General features: G+C 30.2%; 6 non-coding genes across 6 annotated transcripts; all 6 read right to left on the bottom strand.

Annotated features, from left to right (window-relative positions):
* Nucleotides 1-2,152: 2,152 nt before the first annotated feature.
* Nucleotides 2,153-2,224, bottom strand: TRNAQ-CUG (transfer RNA glutamine (anticodon CUG)). Its single transcript has one exon. It is a non-coding gene; the product is annotated as a tRNA-Gln (tRNA).
* A 2,133-nt stretch (nucleotides 2,225-4,357) lies between these two features.
* Nucleotides 4,358-4,429, bottom strand: TRNAQ-CUG (transfer RNA glutamine (anticodon CUG)). The gene has a single exon. It is a non-coding gene; the product is annotated as a tRNA-Gln (tRNA).
* Nucleotides 4,430-9,399: 4,970 nt separating this feature from the next.
* TRNAQ-CUG (transfer RNA glutamine (anticodon CUG)) lies at nucleotides 9,400-9,471 on the bottom strand. The gene has a single exon. It is a non-coding gene; the product is annotated as a tRNA-Gln (tRNA).
* A 3,723-nt stretch (nucleotides 9,472-13,194) lies between these two features.
* TRNAQ-CUG (transfer RNA glutamine (anticodon CUG)) lies at nucleotides 13,195-13,266 on the bottom strand. The gene has a single exon. It is a non-coding gene; the product is annotated as a tRNA-Gln (tRNA).
* A 3,723-nt stretch (nucleotides 13,267-16,989) lies between these two features.
* On the bottom strand, nucleotides 16,990-17,061 carry TRNAQ-CUG (transfer RNA glutamine (anticodon CUG)). The gene has a single exon. It is a non-coding gene; the product is annotated as a tRNA-Gln (tRNA).
* Nucleotides 17,062-20,783: 3,722 nt separating this feature from the next.
* Nucleotides 20,784-20,855, bottom strand: TRNAQ-CUG (transfer RNA glutamine (anticodon CUG)). Its single transcript has one exon. It is a non-coding gene; the product is annotated as a tRNA-Gln (tRNA).
* Between the last annotated feature and the right edge of the window lie 228 nt (nucleotides 20,856-21,083).

Raw genomic sequence — 21,083 nt, 5'->3', positions numbered from 1 at the left:
AGGAGAGCTAAACATTTTTTTCTAAAATGTTAGATTCTTAGAAGACACATTTTATTGCAATTATTGTACATATATTTACATCAACGCTTATTTGGGTTATATAGTAAAATTCATATAATTACATACATTTCTATAACTACCTTTTTTTTAGCTTTTAGTACATATTTACAAAAATCAGTGATTTAAAAAAATTATTATATGTATGAAAAAGAAGACTTTCTGTCAATCAAGAACTTAAACTGAAGGTACAAAAACACATCAGGTCCCACCAAGATTTGAACTCGGATCGCTGGATTCAGAGCCTAGAGTGCTAACCATTACACCATGAAACCTCTCTTCTAACACAACATATACAACTTTCTCTTAGAGTGTGAGATCTTATTTTCTACAAGTTACAGGAATAATAATCAGAGAGATAAGTATTACATTGTATTTACAAAAAAAAGCCATTAGGACCTACCAAATTTTTATACAGATTATAGGTTTCAGAGTCCAGAATTGTTAACAGCACACAATGAAACCTCATTCATATGGTAGCATGTACATTTTTTGTCAGAGTATAAGATTCTTAGCGGATACATTTTATTGGAATTAAATGACAGATAAACCTGTCTCTCAGTGTGTAAGATTCTTAATTTATGCAATTTATAGATATTTTCTTTCTCAGAGATATTAACTGTATTGTACTTACAACAAAACCAATAGAACCTACCAAGATGTAAATATAGATCATGGATTCAGAGTCCAAAATGTTTACCAATATACCATGAAACCTCATCCATTAGGGAGCATCTAAATATTTTTATAAGAATGTACTCTTAGAGAGATATGAACTGAATGGTACTTACAAAAAACCAATAGGACCTACCAAGATTTAAATACAGATCACTGTATTCAAAGATCAGAGTGGAGTGGTTACCAATACACCAAGAAACCACATTCATTAGGGAACATCTAAACATTTTTTTCTAAAATGTTAGATTCTTCGAAGACACATTTTATTGAAGTTATTGTACATATATTAACATCAATGCTTATTTGGATTACACAGTAAAATTCATATAATTACAAACATTTCTATAACTACCTTTTTTTTAGATTTTAGTACATTTTTACAATAATCAGTAATTTAAAAAAAATGTATTATATGTATAAAAAAGAAAAGTTTTTGTCAATCAAGGACTTAAACTAAAGGTACTAAAATGCACCTGGTCCCACCGAGATTTGAACTCAATTTACTGGATTCAGAGTACAGAGTGCTAACCATAACACCATGGAATATCCCTTCTAATAACACATATAAAACTTTCTCTCAGAGTGTAAGATCTTTATTTCTACAAGATACAGAAATATTCATTCAGAGAGATATGTACTACATTGTATTTACAAATAAAACCATTAGGACCTACCAATTTGTATATACAGATTATTAGTTTCAGAGTCCAGAATTGTTAACAGTACACCATGAAAGCTCATTCATATGGTGGCATGTAAAAAATGTTCTCACAGTGTAAGATTCTTAGAGGTTACATTTTATTGGAATTATATTACCGATAAACCTGTCTCTCAGTGTGTATGATTCTTAATTTATGCAATTTATAGATATTTTCTTTCTCAGAGATATGAACTGCATAATACTTACAAAAAAACAATAGGACCTACCAAGATGTAAATACAAATCATGGATTCAGAGTCCAAAATGGTTACAAATACACCAGGAAACCTCATTCATGAGGAAGCATTTAAACAGTTTTTATTAGAATGTACTCTCAGAGAAATATAAACTGAACGGTACTTACAAAAAACCAATAGGACCTACCAAGATTTAAATACAGATCACTGGATTCAAAGATCCGAGTGGTTACCAATACACCAAGAAACTTCATTCATGAAGGAGAGCTAAACATTTTTTTCTAAAATGTTAGATTCTTAGAAGACACATTTTATTGCAATTATTGTACATATATTTACATCAACGCTTATTTGGGTTATATAGTAAAATTCATATAATTACATACATTTCTATAACTACCTTTTTTTTAGCTTTTAGTACATATTTACAAAAATCAGTGATTTAAAAAAATTATTATATGTATGAAAAAGAAGACTTTCTGTCAATCAAGAACTTAAACTGAAGGTACTAAAACACATCAGGTCCCACCAAGATTTGAACTCGGATCGCTGGATTCAGAGCCCAGAGTGCTAACCATTACACCATGAAACCTCTCTTCTAACACAACATATACAACTTTCTCTTAGAGTGTGAGATCTTATTTTCTACAAGTTACAGGAATAATAATCAGAGAGATAAGTATTACATTGGGGGTAATTCTGAGTTGATCGCAGCAGGAAATTTTTTAGCAGTTGGGCAAAACCATGTGCACTGCAGGGGGGGCAGATATAACATGTGCAGAGAGAGAGAGATTTGGGTGAGGTGAGTTCAATCTGCAATCTAAATTGCAGTGTAAAAATAAAGCAGCCAGCATTTACCCTGCACAGAAACAAAATAAACCACCCAAATCTAACTCTCTGCAAATGTTATATCTGCCCCCCCTGCCGTGCAAATGGTTTTGCCCAACTGCTAAAAAATATCCTGCTGCGATCAACTTGGAATTACCCCCATTGTATTTACAAAAAAAAGCCATTAGGACCTACCAAATTTTTATACAGATTATAGGTTTCAGAGTCCAGAATTGTTAACAGTACACAATGAAACCTCATTCATATGGTAGCATGTACATTTTTTGTCAGAGTATAAGATTCTTAGTGGATACATTTTATTGGAATTAAATGACAGATAAACCTGTCTCTCAGTGTGTAAGATTCTTAATTTATGCAATTTATAGATATTTTCTTTCTCAGAGATATTAACTGTATTGTACTTACAACAAAACCAATAGAACCTACCAAGATGTAAATATAGATCATGGATTCAGAGTCCAAAATGTTTACCAATATACCATGAAACCTCATCCATTAGGGAGCATCTAAATATTTTTATATGAATGTACTCTCAGAGAGATATGAACTGAATGGTACTTACAAAAAACCAATAGGACCTACCAAGATTTAAATACAGATCACTGTATTCAAAGATCAGAGTGGAGTGGTTACCAATACACCAAGAAACCACATTCATTAGGGAACATCTAAACATTTTTTTCTAAAATGTTAGATTCTTAGAAGACACATTTTATTGAAGTTATTGTATAAAATGTATACATATATTAACATCAATGCTTATTTGGATTACACAGTAAAATTCATATAATTACAAACATTTCTATAACTACCTTTTTTTTAGATTTTAGTACATTTTTACAATAATCAGTAATTTAAAAAAAATGTATTATATGTATAAAAAAGAAAAGTTTTTGTCAATCAAGGACTTAAACTAAAGGTACTAAAATGCACCTGGTCCCACCGAGATTTGAACTCAATTTACTGGATTCAGAGTACAGAGTGCTAACCATAACACCATGGAATATCCCTTCTAATAACACATATAAAACTTTCTCTCAGAGTGTAAGATCTTTATTTCTACAAGATACAGAAATATTCATTCAGAGAGATATGTACTACATTGTATTTACAAATAAAACCATTAGGACCTACCAATTTGTATATACAGATTATTAGTTTCAGAGTCCAGAATTGTTAACAGTACACCATGAAAGCTCATTCATATGGTGGCATGTAAAAAATGTTCTCACAGTGTAAGATTCTTAGAGGTTACATTTTATTGGAATTATATTACCGATAAACCTGTCTCTCAGTGTGTATGATTCTTAATTTATGCAATTTATAGATATTTTCTTTCTCAGAGATATGAACTGCATAATACTTACAAAACAACAATAGGACCTACCAAGATGTAAATACAAATCATGGATTCAGAGTCCAAAATGGTTACAAATACACCAGGAAACCTCATTCATGAGGAAGCATTTAAACAGTTTTTATTAGAATGTACTCTCAGAGAAATATAAACTGAACGGTACTTACAAAAAACCAATAGGACCTACCAAGATTTAAATACAGATCACTGGATTCAAAGATCCGAGTGGTTACCAATACACCAAGAAACTTCATTCATGAAGGAGAGCTAAACATTTTTTTCTAAAATGTTAGATTCTTAGAAGACACATTTTATTGCAATTATTGTACATATATTTACATCAACGCTTATTTGGGTTATATAGTAAAATTCATATAATTACATACATTTCTATAACTACCTTTTTTTAGCTTTTAGTACATATTTACAAAAATCAGTGATTTAAAAAAATTATTATATGTATGAAAAAGAAGACTTTCTGTCAATCAAGAACTTAAACTGAAGGTACTAAAACACATCAGGTCCCACCAAGATTTGAACTCGGATCGCTGGATTCAGAGCCCAGAGTGCTAACCATTACACCATGAAACCTCTCTTCTAACACAACATATACAACTTTCTCTTAGAGTGTGAGATCTTATTTTCTACAAGTTACAGGAATAATAATCAGAGAGATAAGTATTACATTGGGGGTAATTCTGAGTTGATCGCAGCAGGAAATTTTTTAGCAGTTGGGCAAAACCATGTGCACTGCAGGGGGGGCAGATATAACATGTGCAGAGAGAGAGAGATTTGGGTGAGGTGAGTTCAATCTGCAATCTAAATTGCAGTGTAAAAATAAAGCAGCCAGCATTTACCCTGCATAGAAACAAAATAACCCACCCAAATCTAACTCTCTGCAAATGTTATATCTGCCCCCCCTGCAGTGCAAATGGTTTTGCCCAACTGCTAAAAAATATCCTGCTGCGATCAACTTGGAATTACCCCCATTGTATTTACAAAAAAAAGCCATTAGGACCTACCAAATTTTTATACAGATTATAGGTTTCAGAGTCCAGAATTGTTAACAGTACACAATGAAACCTCATTCATATGGTAGCATGTACATTTTTTGTCAGAGTATAAGATTCTTAGTGGATACATTTTATTGGAATTAAATGACAGATAAACCTGTCTCTCAGTGTGTAAGATTCTTAATTTATGCAATTTGTAGATATTTTCTTTCTCAGAGATATTAACTGTATTGTACTTACAACAAAACCAATAGAACCTACCAAGATGTAAATATAGATCATGGATTCAGAGTCCAAAATGTTTACCAATATACCATGAAACCTCATCCATTAGGGAGCATCTAAATATTTTTATAAGAATGTACTCTCAGAGAGATATGAACTGAATGGTACTTACAAAAAACCAATAGGACCTACCAAGATTTAAATACAGATCACTGTATTCAAAGATCAGAGTGGAGTGGTTACCAATACACCAAGAAACCACATTCATTAGGGAACATCTAAACATTTTTTTCTAAAATGTTAGATTCTTAGAAGACACATTTTATTGAAGTTATTGTATAAAATGTATACATATATTAACATCAATGCTTATTTGGATTACACAGTAAAATTCATATAATTACAAACATTTCTATAACTACCTTTTTTTTAGATTTTAGTACATTTTTACAATAATCAGTAATTTTAAAAAAATGTAATATATGTATAAAAAAGAAAAGTTTTTGTCAATCAAGGAATTAAACTTTGTACTAAAATGCACCTGGTCCCACCGAGATTTGAACTCAATTTACTGGATTCAGAGTACAGAGTGCTAACCATAACACCATGGAATATCCCTTCTAATAACACATATAAAACTTTCTCTCAGAGTGTAAGATCTTTATTTCTACAAGATACAGAAATATTCATTCAGAGAGATATGTACTACATTGTATTTACAAATAAAACCATTAGGACCTACCAATTTGTATATACAGATTATTAGTTTCAGAGTCCAGAATTGTTAACAGTACACCATGAAAGCTCATTCATATGGTGGCATGTAAAAAATGTTCTCACAGTGTAAGATTCTTAGAGGTTACATTTTATTGGAATTATATTACCGATAAACCTGTCTCTCAGTGTGTATGATTCTTAATTTATGCAATTTATAGATATTTTCTTTCTCAGAGATATGAACTGCATAATACTTACAAAAAAACAATAGGACCTACCAAGATGTAAATACAAATCATGGATTCAGAGTCCAAAATGGTTACAAATACACCAGGAAACCTCATTCATGAGGAAGCATTTAAACAGTTTTTATTAGAATGTACTCTCAGAGAAATATAAACTGAACGGTACTTACAAAAAACCAATAGGACCTACCAAGATTTAAATACAGATCACTGGATTCAAAGATCCGAGTGGTTACCAATACACCAAGAAACTTCATTCATGAGGGAGAGCTAAACATTTTTTTCTAAAATGTTAGATTCTTAGAAGACACATTTTATTGCAATTATTGTACATATATTTACATCAACGCTTATTTGGGTTATATAGTAAAATTCATATAATTACATACATTTCTATAACTACCTTTTTTAGCTTTTAGTACATATTTACAAAAATCAGTGATTTAAAAAAATTATTATATGTATGAAAAAGAAGACTTTCTGTCAATCAAGAACTTAAACTGAAGGTACTAAAACACATCAGGTCCCACTGAGATTTAAACTCGGATCGCTGGATTCAGAGCCCAGAGTGCTAACCATTACACCATGAAACCTCTCTTCTAACACAACATATACAACTTTCTCTTAGAGTGTGAGATCTTATTTTCTACAAGTTACAGGAATAATAATCAGAGAGATAAGTATTACATTGTATTTACAAAAAAAAGCCATTAGGACCTACCAAATTTTTATACAGATTATAGGTTTCAGAGTCCAGAATTGTTAACAGTACACAATGAAACCTCATTCATATGGTAGCATGTACATTTTTTGTCAGAGTATAAGATTCTTAGTGGATACATTTTATTGGAATTAAATGACAGATAAACCTGTCTCTCAGTGTGTAAGATTCTTAATTTATGCAATTTATAGATATTTTCTTTCTCAGAGATATTAACTGTATTGTACTTACAACAAAACCAATAGAACCTACCAAGATGTAAATATAGATCATGGATTCAGAGTCCAAAATGTTTACCAATATACCATGAAACCTCATCCATTAGGGAGCATCTAAATATTTTTATAAGAATGTACTCTCAGAGAAATATAAACTGAACGGTACTTACAAAAAACCAATAGAACCTACCAAGATTTAAATACAGATCACTGGATTCAAAGATCCGAGTGGTTACCAATACACCAAGAAACTTCATTCATGAAGTAAAGCTAAACATTTTTTTCTAAAATGTTAGATTCTTAGAAGACACATTTTATTGCAATTATTGTACATATATTTACATCAACGCTTATTTGGGTTATATAGTAAAATTCATATAATTACATACATTTCTATAACTACCTTTTTTTAGCTTTTAGTACATATTTACAAAAATCAGTGATTTAAAAAAATTATTATATGTATGAAAAAGAAGACTTTCTGTCAATCAAGAACTTAAACTGAAGGTACTAAAACACATCAGGTCCCACTAACATTTGAACTCGGATCGCTGGATTCAGAGCCCAGAGTGCTAACCATTACACCATGAAACTTCTCTGCTAACACAACATATACAACTTTCTCTTAGAGTGTGAGATCTTATTTTCTACAAGTTACAGGAATAATAATCAGAGAGATAAGTATTACATTGTATTTCCAAAAAAAAGCCATTAGGACCTACCAAATTTTTATACAGATTATAGGTTTCAGAGTTCAGAATTGTTAACAGTACACAATGAAACCTCATTCATATGGTAGCATGTACATTTTTTGTCAGAGTATAAGATTCTTAGTGGATACATTTTATTGGAATTAAATGACAGATAAACCTGTCTCTCAGTATGTAAGATTCTTAATTTATGCAATTTATAGATATTTTCTTTCTCAGAGATATTAACTGTATTGTACTTACAACAAAACCAATAGAACCTACCAAGATGTAAATATAGATCATGGATTCAGAGTCCAAAATGTTTACCAATATACCATGAAACCTCATCCATTAGGGAGCATCTAAATATTTTTATAAGAATGTACTCTCAGAGAGATATGAACTGAATGGTACTTACAAAAAACCAATAGGACCTACCAAGATTTAAATACAGATCACTGTATTCAAAGATCAGAGTGGAGTGGTTACCAATACACCAAGAAACCACATTCATTAGGGAACATCTAAACATTTTTTTCTAAAATGTTAGATTCTTAGAAGACACATTTTATTGAAGTTATTGTATAAAATGTATACATGTATTAACATCAATGCTTATTTGGATTACACAGTAAAATTCATATAATTACAAACATTTCTATAACTACCTTTTTTTTAGATTTTAGTACATTTTTACAATAATCAGTAATTTAAAAAAAATGTAATATATGTATAAAAAAGAAAAGTTTTTGTCAATCAAGGAATTAAACTTTGTACTAAAATGCACCTGGTCCCACCGAGATTTGAACTCAATTTACTGGATTCAGAGTACAGAGTGCTAACCATAACACCATGGAATATCCCTTCTAATAACACATATAAAACTTTCTCTCAGAGTGTAAGATCTTTATTTCTACAAGATACAGAAATATTCATTCAGAGAGATATGTACTACATTGTATTTACAAATAAAACCATTAGGACCTACCAATTTGTATATACAGATTATTAGTTTCAGAGTCCAGAATTGTTAACAGTACACCATGAAAGCTCATTCATATGGTGGCATGTAAAAAATGTTCTCACAGTGTAAGATTCTTAGAGGTTACATTTTATTGGAATTATATTACCGATAAACCTGTCTCTCAGTGTGTATGATTCTTAATTTATGCAATTTATAGATATTTTCTTTCTCAGAGATGTGTACTGCATAATACTTACAAAAAAACAATAGGACCTACCAAGATGTAAATACAAATCATGGATTCAGAGTCCAAAATGGTTACAAATACACCAGGAAACCTCATTCATGAGGAAGCATTTAAACAGTTTTTATTAGAATGTACTCTCAGAGAAATATAAACTGAACGGTACTTACAAAAAACCAATAGGACCTACCAAGATTTAAATACAGATCACTGGATTCAAAGATCCGAGTGGTTACCAATACACCAAGAAACTTCATTCATGAGGGAGAGCTAAACATTTTTTTCTAAAATGTTAGATTCTTAGAAGACACATTTTATTGCAATTATTTTACATATATTTACATCAACGCTTATTTGGGTTATATAGTAAAATTCATATAATTACATACATTTCTATAACTACCTTTTTTTTAGCTTTTAGTACATATTTACAAAAATCAGTGATTAAAAAAATTATTATATGTATGAAAAAGAAGACTTTCTGTCAATCAAGAACTTAAACTGAAGGTACTAAAACACATCAGGTCCCACCGAGATTTGAACTCGGATCGCTGGATTCAGAGCCCAGAGTGCTAACCATTACACCATGAAACTTCTCTTCTAACACAACATATACAACTTTCTCTTAAAGTGTGAGATCTTATTTTCTACAATTTACAGGAATAATAATCAGAGAGATAAGTATTACATTGTATTTACAGAAAAAAAGCCATTAGGACCTACCAAATTTTTATACAGATTATAGGTTTCAGAGTCCAGAATTGTTAACAGCACACAATGAAACCTCATTCATATGGTAGCATGTACATTTTTTGTCAGAGTATAAGATTCTTAGTGGATACATTTTATTGGAATTAAATGACAGATAAACCTGTCTCTCAGTGTGTAAGATTCTTAATTTATGCAATTTATAGATATTTTCTTTCTCAGAGATATTAACTGTATTGTACTTACAACAAAACCAATAGAACCTACCAAGATGTAAATATAGATCATGGATTCAGAGTCCAAAATGTTTACCAATATACCATGAAACCTCATCCATTAGGGAGCATCTAAATATTTTTATAAGAATGTACTCTCAGAGAGATATGAACCGAATGGTACTATACAAAAAACCAATAAGACCTACCAAGATTTAAATACAGATCACTGTATTCAAAGATCAGAGTGGAGTGGTTACCAATACACCAAGAAACCACATTCATTAGGGAACATCTAAACATTTTTTTCTAAAATGTTAGATTCTTCGAAGACACATTTTATTGAAGTTATTGTACATATATTAACATCAATGCTTATTTGGATTACACAGTAAAATTCATATAATTACAAACATTTCTATAACTACCTTTTTTTTAGATTTTAGTACATTTTTACAATAATCAGTAATTTAAAAAAAATGTATTATATGTATAAAAAAGAAAAGTTTTTGTCAATCAAGGACTTAAACTAAAGGTACTAAAATGCACCTGGTCCCACCGAGATTTGAACTCAATTTACTGGATTCAGAGTACAGAGTGCTAACCATAACACCATGGAATATCCCTTCTAATAACACATATAAAACTTTCTCTCAGAGTGTAAGATCTTTATTTCTACAAGATACAGAAATATTCATTCAGAGAGATATGTACTACATTGTATTTACAAATAAAACCATTAGGACCTACCAATTTGTATATACAGATTATTAGTTTCAGAGTCCAGAATTGTTAACAGTACACCATGAAAGCTCATTCATATGGTGGCATGTAAAAAATGTTCTCACAGTGTAAGATTCTTAGAGGTTACATTTTATTGGAATTATATTACCGATAAACCTGTCTCTCAGTGTGTATGATTCTTAATTTATGCAATTTATAGATATTTTCTTTCTCAGAGATATGAACTGCATAATACTTACAAAAAAACAATAGGACCTACCAAGATGTAAATACAAATCATGGATTCAGAGTCCAAAATGGTTAAAAATACACCAGGAAACCTCATTCATGAGGAAGCATTTAAACAGTTTTTATTAGAATGTACTCTCAGAGAAATATAAACTGAACGGTACTTACAAAAAACCAATAGGACCTACCAAGATTTAAATACAGATCACTGGATTCAAAGATCCGAGTGGTTACCAATACACCAAGAAACTTCATTCATGAAGGAGAGCTAAACATTTTTTTCTAAAATGTTAGATTCTTAGAAGACACATTTTATTGCAATTATTGTACATATATTTACATCAACGCTTATTTGGGTTATATAGTAAAATTCATATAATTACATACATTTCTATAACTACCTTTTTTTTAGCTTTTAGTACATATTTACAAAAATCAGTGATTTAAAAAAATTATTATATGTATGAAAAAGAAGACTTTCTGTCAATCAAGAACTTAAACTGAAGGTACTAAAACACATCAGGTCCCACCAAGATTTGAACTCGGATCGCTGGATTCAGAGCCTAGAGTGCTAACCATTACACCATGAAACCTCTCTTCTAGCACAACATATACAACTTTCTCTTAGAGTGTGAGATCTTATTTTCTACAAGTTACAGGAATAATAATCAGAGAGATAAGTATTACATTGTATTTACAAAAAAAAGCCATTAGGACCTACCAAATTTTTATACAGATTATAGGTTTCAGAGTCCAGAATTGTTAACAGTACACAATGAAACCTCATTCATATGGTAGCATGTACATTTTTTGTCAGAGTATAAGATTCTTAGTGGATACATTTTATTGGAATTAAATGACAGATAAACCTGTCTCTCAGTGTGTAAGATTCTTAATTTATGCAATTTATAGATATTTTCTTTCTCAGAGATATTAACTGTATTGTACTTACAACAAAACCAAAAGAACCTACCAAGATGTAAATATAGATCATGGATTCAGAGTCCAAAATGTTTACCAATATACCATGAAACCTCATCCATTAGGGAGCATCTAAATATTTTTATAAGAATGTACTCTCAGAGAGATATGAACTGAATGGTACTTACAAAAAAACCAATAGGACATACCAAGATTTAAATACAGATCACTGTATTCAAAGATCAGAGTGGAGTGGTTACCAATACACCAAGAAACCACATTCATTAGGGAACATCTAAACATTTTTTTCTAAAATGTTAGATTCTTAGAAGACACATTTTATTGAAGTTATTGTATAAAATGTATACATGTATTAACATCAATGCTTATTTGGATTACACAGTAAAATTCATATAATTACAAACATTTCTATAACTACCTTTTTTTTAGATTTTAGTACATTTTTACAATAATCAGTAATTTAAAAAAAATGTAATATATGTATAAAAAAGAAAAGTTTTTGTCAATCAAGGAATTAAACTTTGTACTAAAATGCACCTGGTCCCACCGAGATTTGAACTCAATTTACTGGATTCAGAGTACAGAGTGCTAACCATAACACCATTGAATATCCCTGCTAATAACACATATAAAACTTTCTCTCAGAGTGTAAGATCTTTATTTCTACAAGATACAGAAATATTCATTCAGAGAGATATGTACTACATTGTATTTACAAATAAAACCATTAGGACCTACCAATTTGTATATACAGATTATTAGTTTCAGAGTCCAGAATTGTTAACAGTACACCATGAAAGCTCATTCATATGGTGGCATGTAAAAAATGTTCTCACAGTGTAAGATTCTTAGAGGTTACATTTTATTGGAATTATATTACCGATAAACCTGTCTCTCAGTGTGTATGATTCTTAATTTATGCAATTTATAGATATTTTCTTTCTCAGAGATGTGAACTGCATAATACTTACAAAAAACCAAAAGGACCTACCAAGATGTAAATACAAATCATGGATTCAGAGTCCAAAATGGTTACAAATACACCAGGAAACCTCATTCATGAGGAAGCATTTAAACAGTTTTTATTAGAATGTACTCTCAGAGAAATATAAACTGAACGGTACTTACAAAAAACCAATAGGACCTACCAAGATTTAAATACAGATCACTGGATTCAAAGATCCGAGTGGTTACCAATACACCAAGAAACTTCATTCATGAGGGAGAGCTAAACATTTTTTTCTAAAATGTTAGATTCTTAGAAGACACATTTTATTGCAATTATTGTACATATATTTACATCAACGCTTATTTGGGTTATATAGTAAAATTCATATAATTACATACATTTCTATAACTACCTTTTTTTTAGCTTTTAGTACATATTTACAAAAATCAGTGATTAAAAAAATTATTATATGTATGAAAAAGAAGACTTTCTGTCAATCAAGAACTTAAACTGAAGGTACTAAAACACATCAGGTCCCACCGAGATTTGAACTCGGATCGCTGGATTCAGAGCCCAGAGTGCTAACCATTACACCATGAAACTTCTCTTCTAACACAACATATACAACTTTCTCTTAAAGTGTGAGATCTTATTTTCTACAATTTACAGGAATAATAATCAGAGAGATAAGTATTACATTGTATTTACAGAAAAAAAGCCATTAGGACCTACCAAATTTTTATACAGATTATAGGTTTCAGAGTCCAGAATTGTTAACAGCACACAATGAAACCTCATTCATATGGTAGCATGTACATTTTTTGTCAGAGTATAAGATTCTTAGTGGATACATTTTATTGGAATTAAATGACAGATAAACCTGTCTCTCAGTGTGTAAGATTCTTAATTTATGCAATTTATAGATATTTTCTTTCTCAGAGATATTAACTGTATTGTACTTACAACAAAACCAATAGAACCTACCAAGAAGTAAATATAGATCATGGATTCAGAGTCCAAAATGTTTACCAATATACCATGAAACCTCATCCATTAGGGAGCATCTAAATATTTTTATAAGAATGTACTCTCAGAGAGATATGAACCGAATGGTACTATACAAAAAACCAATAAGACCTACCAAGATTTAAATACAGATCACTGTATTCAAAGATCAGAGTGGAGTGGTTACCAATACACCAAGAAACCACATTCATTAGGGAACATCTAAACATTTTTTTCTAAAATGTTAGATTCTTCGAAGACACATTTTATTGAAGTTATTGTACATATATTAACATCAATGCTTATTTGGATTACACAGTAAAATTCATATAATTACAAACATTTCTATAACTACCTTTTTTTTAGATTTTAGTACATTTTTACAATAATCAGTAATTTAAAAAAAATGTATTATATGTATAAAAAAGAAAAGTTTTTGTCAATCAAGGACTTAAACTAAAGGTACTAAAATGCACCTGGTCCCACCGAGATTTGAACTCAATTTACTGGATTCAGAGTACAGAGTGCTAACCATAACACCATGGAATATCCCTTCTAATAACACATATAAAACTTTCTCTCAGAGTGTAAGATCTTTATTTCTACAAGATACAGAAATATTCATTCAGAGAGATATGTACTACATTGTATTTACAAATAAAACCATTAGGACCTACCAATTTGTATATACAGATTATTAGTTTCAGAGTCCAGAATTGTTAACAGTACACCATGAAAGCTCATTCATATGGTGGCATGTAAAAAATGTTCTCACAGTGTAAGATTCTTAGAGGTTACATTTTATTGGAATTATATTACCGATAAACCTGTCTCTCAGTGTGTATGATTCTTAATTTATGCAATTTATAGATATTTTCTTTCTCAGAGATATGAACTGCATAATACTTACAAAAAAACAATAGGACCTACCAAGATGTAAATACAAATCATGGATTCAGAGTCCAAAATGGTTACAAATACACCAGGAAACCTCATTCATGAGGAAGCATTTAAACAGTTTTTATTAGAATGTACTCTCAGAGAAATATAAACTGAACGGTACTTACAAAAAACCAATAGGACCTACCAAGATTTAAATACAGATCACTGGATTCAAAGATCCGAGTGGTTACCAATACACCAAGAAACTTCATTCATGAAGGAGAGCTAAACATTTTTTTCTAAAATGTTAGATTCTTAGAAGACACATTTTATTGCAATTATTGTACATATATTTACATCAACGCTTATTTGGGTTATATAGTAAAATTCATATAATTACATACATTTCTATAACTACCTTTTTTTTAGCTTTTAGTACATATTTACAAAAATCAGTGATTTAAAAAAATTATTATATGTATGAAAAAGAAGACTTTCTGTCAATCAAGAACTTAAACTGAAGGTACTAAAACACATCATGTCCCACCAAGATTTGAACTCGGATCGCTGGATTCAGAGCCTAGAGTGCTAACCATTACACCATGAAACCTCTCTTCTAGCACAACATATACAACTTTCTCTTAGAGTGTGAGATCTTATTTTCTACAAGTTACAGGAATAATAATCAGAGAAATAAGTATTACATTGTATTTACAAAAAAAAGCCATTAGGACCTACCAAATTTTTATACAGATTATAGGTTTCAGAGTCCAGAATTGTTAACAGTACACAATGAAACCTCATTCATATGGTAGCATGTACATTTTTTGTCAGAGTATAAGATTCTTAGTGGATACATTTTATTGGAATTAAATGACAGATAAACCTGTCTCTCAGTGTGTAAGATTCTTAATTTATGCAATTTATAGATATTTTCTTTCTCAGAGATATTAACTGTATTGTACTTACAACAAAACCAAAAGAACCTACCAAGATGTAAATATAGATCATGGATTCAGAGTCCAAAATGTTTACCAATATACCATGAAACCTCATCCATTAGGGAGCATCTAAATATTTTTATAAGAATGTACTCTCAGAGAGATATGAACTGAATGGTACTTACAAAAAAACCAATAGGACATACCAAGATTTAAATACAGATCACTGTATTCAAAGATCAGAGTGGAGTGGTTACCAATACACCAAGAAACCACATTCATTAGGGAACATCTAAACATTTTTTTCTAAAATGTTAGATTCTTAGAAGACACATTTTATTGAAGTTATTGTATAAAATGTATACATGTATTAACATCAATGCTTATTTGGATTACACAGTAAAATTCATATAATTACAAACATTTCTATAACTACCTTTTTTTTAGATTTTAGTACATTTTTACAATAATCAGTAATTTAAAAAAAATTTAATATATGTATAAAAAAGAAAAGTTTTTGTCAATCAAGGAATTAAACTTTGTACTAAAATGCACCTGGTCCCACCGAGATTTGAACTCAATTTACTGGATTCAGAGTACAGAGTGCTAACCATAACACCATTGAATATCCCTGCTAATAACACATATAAAACTTTCTCTCAGAGTGTAAGATCTTTATTTCTACAAGATACAGAAATATTCATTCAGAGAGATATGTACTACATTGTATTTACAAATAAAACCATTAGGACCTACCAATTTGTATATACAGATTATTAGTTTCAGAGTCCAGAATTGTTAACAGTACACCATGAAAGCTCATTCATATGGTGGCATGTAAAAAATGTTCTCACAGTGTAAGATTCTTAGAGGTTACATTTTATTGGAATTATATTACCGATAAACCTGTCTCTCAGTGTGTATGATTCTTAATTTATGCAATTTATAGATATTTTCTTTCTCAGAGATGTGAACTGCATAATACTTACAAAAAACCAAAAGGACCTACCAAGATGTAAATACAAATCATGGATTCAGAGTCCAAAATGGTTACAAATACACCAGGAAACCTCATTCATGAGGAAGCATTTAAACAGTTTTTATTAGAATGTACTCTCAGAGAAATATAAACTGAACGGTACTTACAAAAAACCAATAGGACCTACCAAGATTTAAATACAGATCACTGGATTCAAAGATCCGAGTGGTTACCAATACACCAAGAAACTTCATTCATGAGGGAGAGCTAAACATTTTTTTCTAAAATGTTAGATTCTTAGAAGACACATTTTATTGCAATTATTGTACATATATTTACATCAACGCTTATTTGGGTTATATAGTAAAATTCATATAATTACATACATTTCTATAACTACCTTTTTTTTAGCTTTTAGTACATATTTACAAAAATCAGTGATTAAAAAAAATATTATATGTATGAAAAAGAAGACTTTCTGTCAATCAAGAACTTAAACTGAAGGTACTAAAACACATCAGGTCCCACCGAGATTTGAACTCGGATCGCTGGATTCAGAGCCCAGAGTGCTAACCATTACACCATGAAACTTCTTTTCTAACACACCATATACAACTTTCTCTTAGAGTGTGAGATCTTATTTTCTACAATTTACAGGAATAATAATCAGAGAGATAAGTATTACATTGTATTTACAGAAAAAAAGCCATTAGGACCTACCAAATTTTTATACAGATTATAGGTTTCAGAGTCCAGAATTGTTAACAGCACACAATGAAACCTCATTCATATGGTAGCATGTACATTTTTTGTCAGAGTTTAAGATTCTTAGTGGATACATTTTATTGGAATTAAATGACAGATAAACCTGTCTCTCAGTGTGTAAGATTCTTAATTTATGCAATTTATAGATATTTTCTTTCTCAGAGATATTAACTGTATTGTACTTACAACAAAACCAATAGAACCTACCAAGATGTAAATATAGATCATGGATTCAGAGTCCAAAATGTTTACCAATATACCATGAAACCTCATCCATTAGGGAGCATCTAAATATTTTTATAAGAATGTACTCTCAGAGAGATATGAACTGAATGGTACTTACAAAAAACCAATAGGACCTACCAAGATTTAAATACAGATCACTGTATTCAAAGAACAGAGTGGAGTGGTTACCAATACACCAAGAAACCACATTCATTAGGGAACATCTTAACATTTTTTTCTAAAATGTTAGATTCTTCGAAGACACATTTTATTGAAGTTATTGTACATATATTAACATCAATGCTTATTTGGATTACACAGTAAAATTCATATAATTACAAACATTTCTATAACTACCTTTTTTTTAGATTTTAGTACATTTTTACAATAATCAGTAATTTAAAAAAAATGTATTATATGTATAAAAAAGAAAAGTTTTTGTCAATCAAGGACTTAAACTAAAGGTACTAAAATGCACCTGGTCCCACCGAGATTTGAACTCAATTTACTGGATTCAGAGCACAGAGTGCTAACCATAACACCATGGAATATCCCTTCTAATAACACATATAAAACTTTCTCTCAGAGTGTAAGATCTTTATTTCTACAAGATACAGAAATATTCATTCAGAGAGATATGTACTACATTGTATTTACAAATAAAACCATTAGGACCTACCAATTTGTATATACAGATTATTAGTTTCAGAGTCCAGAATTGTTAACAGTACACCATGAAAGCTCATTCATATGGTGGCATGTAAAAAATGTTCTCACAGTGTAAGATTCTTAGAGGTTACATTTTATTGGAATTATATTACCAATAAACCTGTCTCTCAGTGTGTATGATTCTTAATTTATGCAATTTATAGATATTTTCTTTCTCAGAGATATGAACTGCATAATACTTACAAAAAAACAATAGGACCTACCAAGATGTAAATACAAATCATGGATTCAGAGTCCAAAATGGTTAAAAATACACCAGGAAACCTCATTCATGAGGAAGCATTTAAACAGTTTTTATTAGAATGTACTCTCAGAGAAATATAAACAGAACGGTACTTACAAAAAACCAATAGGACCTACCAAGATTTAAATACAGATCACTGGATTCAAAGATCCGAGTGGTTACCAATACACCAAGAAACTTCATTCATGAAGGAGAGCTAAACATTTTTTTCTAAAATGTTAGATTCTTAGAAGACACATTTTATTGCAATTATTGTACATATATTTACATCAACGCTTATTTGGGTTATATAGTAAAATTCATATAATTACATACATTTCTATAACTACCTTTTTTTTAGCTTTTAGTACATATTTACAAAAATCAGTGATTTAAAAAAATTATTATATGTATGAAAAAGAAGACTTTCTGTCAATCAAGAACTTAAACTGAAGGTACTAAAACACATCAGGTCCCACCAAGATTTGAACTCGGATCGCTGGATTCAGAGCCTAGAGTGCTAACTATTACACCATGAAACCTCTCTTCTAGCACAACATATACAACTTTCTCTTAGAGTGTGAGATCTTATTTTCTACAAGTTACAGGAATAATAATCAGAGAGATAAGTATTACATTGTATTTACAAAAAAAAGCCATGAGGACCTACCAAATTTTTATACAGATTATAGGTTTCAGAGTCCAGAATTGTTAACAGTACACAATGAAACCTCATTCATATGGTAGCATGTACATTTTTTGTCAGAGTATAAGATTCTTAGTGGATACATTTTATTGGAATTAAATGACAGATAAACCTGTCTCTCAGTGTGTAAGATTCTTAATTTATGCAATTTATAGATATTTTCTTTCTCAGAGATATTAACTGTATTGTACTTACAACAAAACCAATAGAACCTACCAAGATGTAAATATAGATCATGGATTCAGAGTCCAAAATGTTTACCAATATACCATGAAACCTCATCCATTAGGGAGCATCTAAATATTTTTATAAGAATGTACTCTCAGAGAGATATGAACTGAATGGTACTTACAAAAAAACCAATAGGACCTACCAAGATTTAAATACAGATCACTGTATTCAAAGATCAGAGTGGAGTGGTTACCAATACACCAAGAAACCACATTCATTAGGGAACATCTAAACATTTTTTTCTAAAATGTTAGATTCTTAGAAGACACATTTTATTGAAGTTATTGTATAAAATGTATACATGTATTAACATCAATGCTTATTTGGATTACACAGTAAAATTCATATAATTACAAACATTTCTATAACTACCTTTTTTTTAGATTTTAGTACATTTTTACAATAATCAGTAATTTTAAAAAAATGTAATATATGTATAAAAAAGAAAAGTTTTTGTCAATCAAGGAATTAAACTTTGTACTAAAATGCACCTGGTCCCACCGAGATTTGAACTCAATTTACTGGATTCAGAGTACAGAGTGCTAACCATAACACCATTGAATATCCCTGCTAATAACACATATAAAACTTTCTCTCAGAGTGTAAGATCTTTATTTCTACAAGATACAGAAATATTCATTCAGAGAGATATGTACTACATTGTATTTACAAATAAAACCATTAGGACCTACCAATTTGTATATACAGATTATTAGTTTCAGAGTCCAGAATTGTTAACAGTACACCATGAAAGCTCATTCATATGGTGGCATGTAAAAAATGTTCTCACAGTGTAAGATTCTTAGAGGTTACATTTTATTGGAATTATATTACCGATAAACCTGTCTCTCAGTGTGTATGATTCTTAATTTATGCAATTTATAGATATTTTCTTTCTCAGAGATATGAACTGCATAATACTTACAAAAAAACAATAGGACCTACCAAGATGTAAATACAAATCATGGATTCAGAGTCCAAAATGGTTACAAATACACCAGGAAACCTCATTCATGAGGAAGCATTTAAACAGTTTTTATTAGAATGTACTCTCAGAGAAATATAAACTGAACGGTACTTACAAAAAACCAATAGGACCTACCAAGATTTAAATACAGATCACTGGATTCAAAGATCCGAGTGGTTACCAATACACCAAGAAACTTCATTCATGAGGGAGAGCTAAACATTTTTTTCTAAAATGTTAGATTCTTAGAAGACACATTTTATTGCAATTATTGTACATATATTTACATCAACGCTTATTTGGGTTATATAGTAAAATTCATATAATTACATACATTTCTATAACTACCTTTTTTTAGCTTTTAGTACATATTTACAAAAATCAGTGATTTAAAAAAATTATTATATGTATGAAAAAGAAGACTTTCTGTCAATCAAGAACTTAAACTGAAGGTACTAAAACACATCAGGTCCCACCGAGATTTAAACTCGGATCGCTGGATTCAGAGCCCAGAGTGCTAACCATTACACCATGAAACCTCTCTGCTAACACAACATATACAACTTTCTCTTAGAGTGTGAGATCTTATTTTCTACAAGTTACAGGAATAATAATCAGAGAGATAAGTATTACATTGTATTTACAAAAAAAAGCCATTAGGACCTACCAAATTTTTATACAGATTATAGGTTTCAGAGTCCAGAATTGTTAACAGTACACAATGAAACCTCATTCATATGGTAGCATGTACATTTTTTGTCAGAGTA

The sequence above is a fragment of the Pseudophryne corroboree genome, chromosome 11 (genome assembly GCF_028390025.1).
Source record: "Pseudophryne corroboree isolate aPseCor3 chromosome 11, aPseCor3.hap2, whole genome shotgun sequence".
NCBI lineage: Eukaryota > Metazoa > Chordata > Amphibia > Anura > Myobatrachidae > Pseudophryne > Pseudophryne corroboree.
The sequence above is the reverse complement of the archived record's forward strand: the minus strand, read 5'-3'. Positions and strand labels throughout refer to the sequence as shown.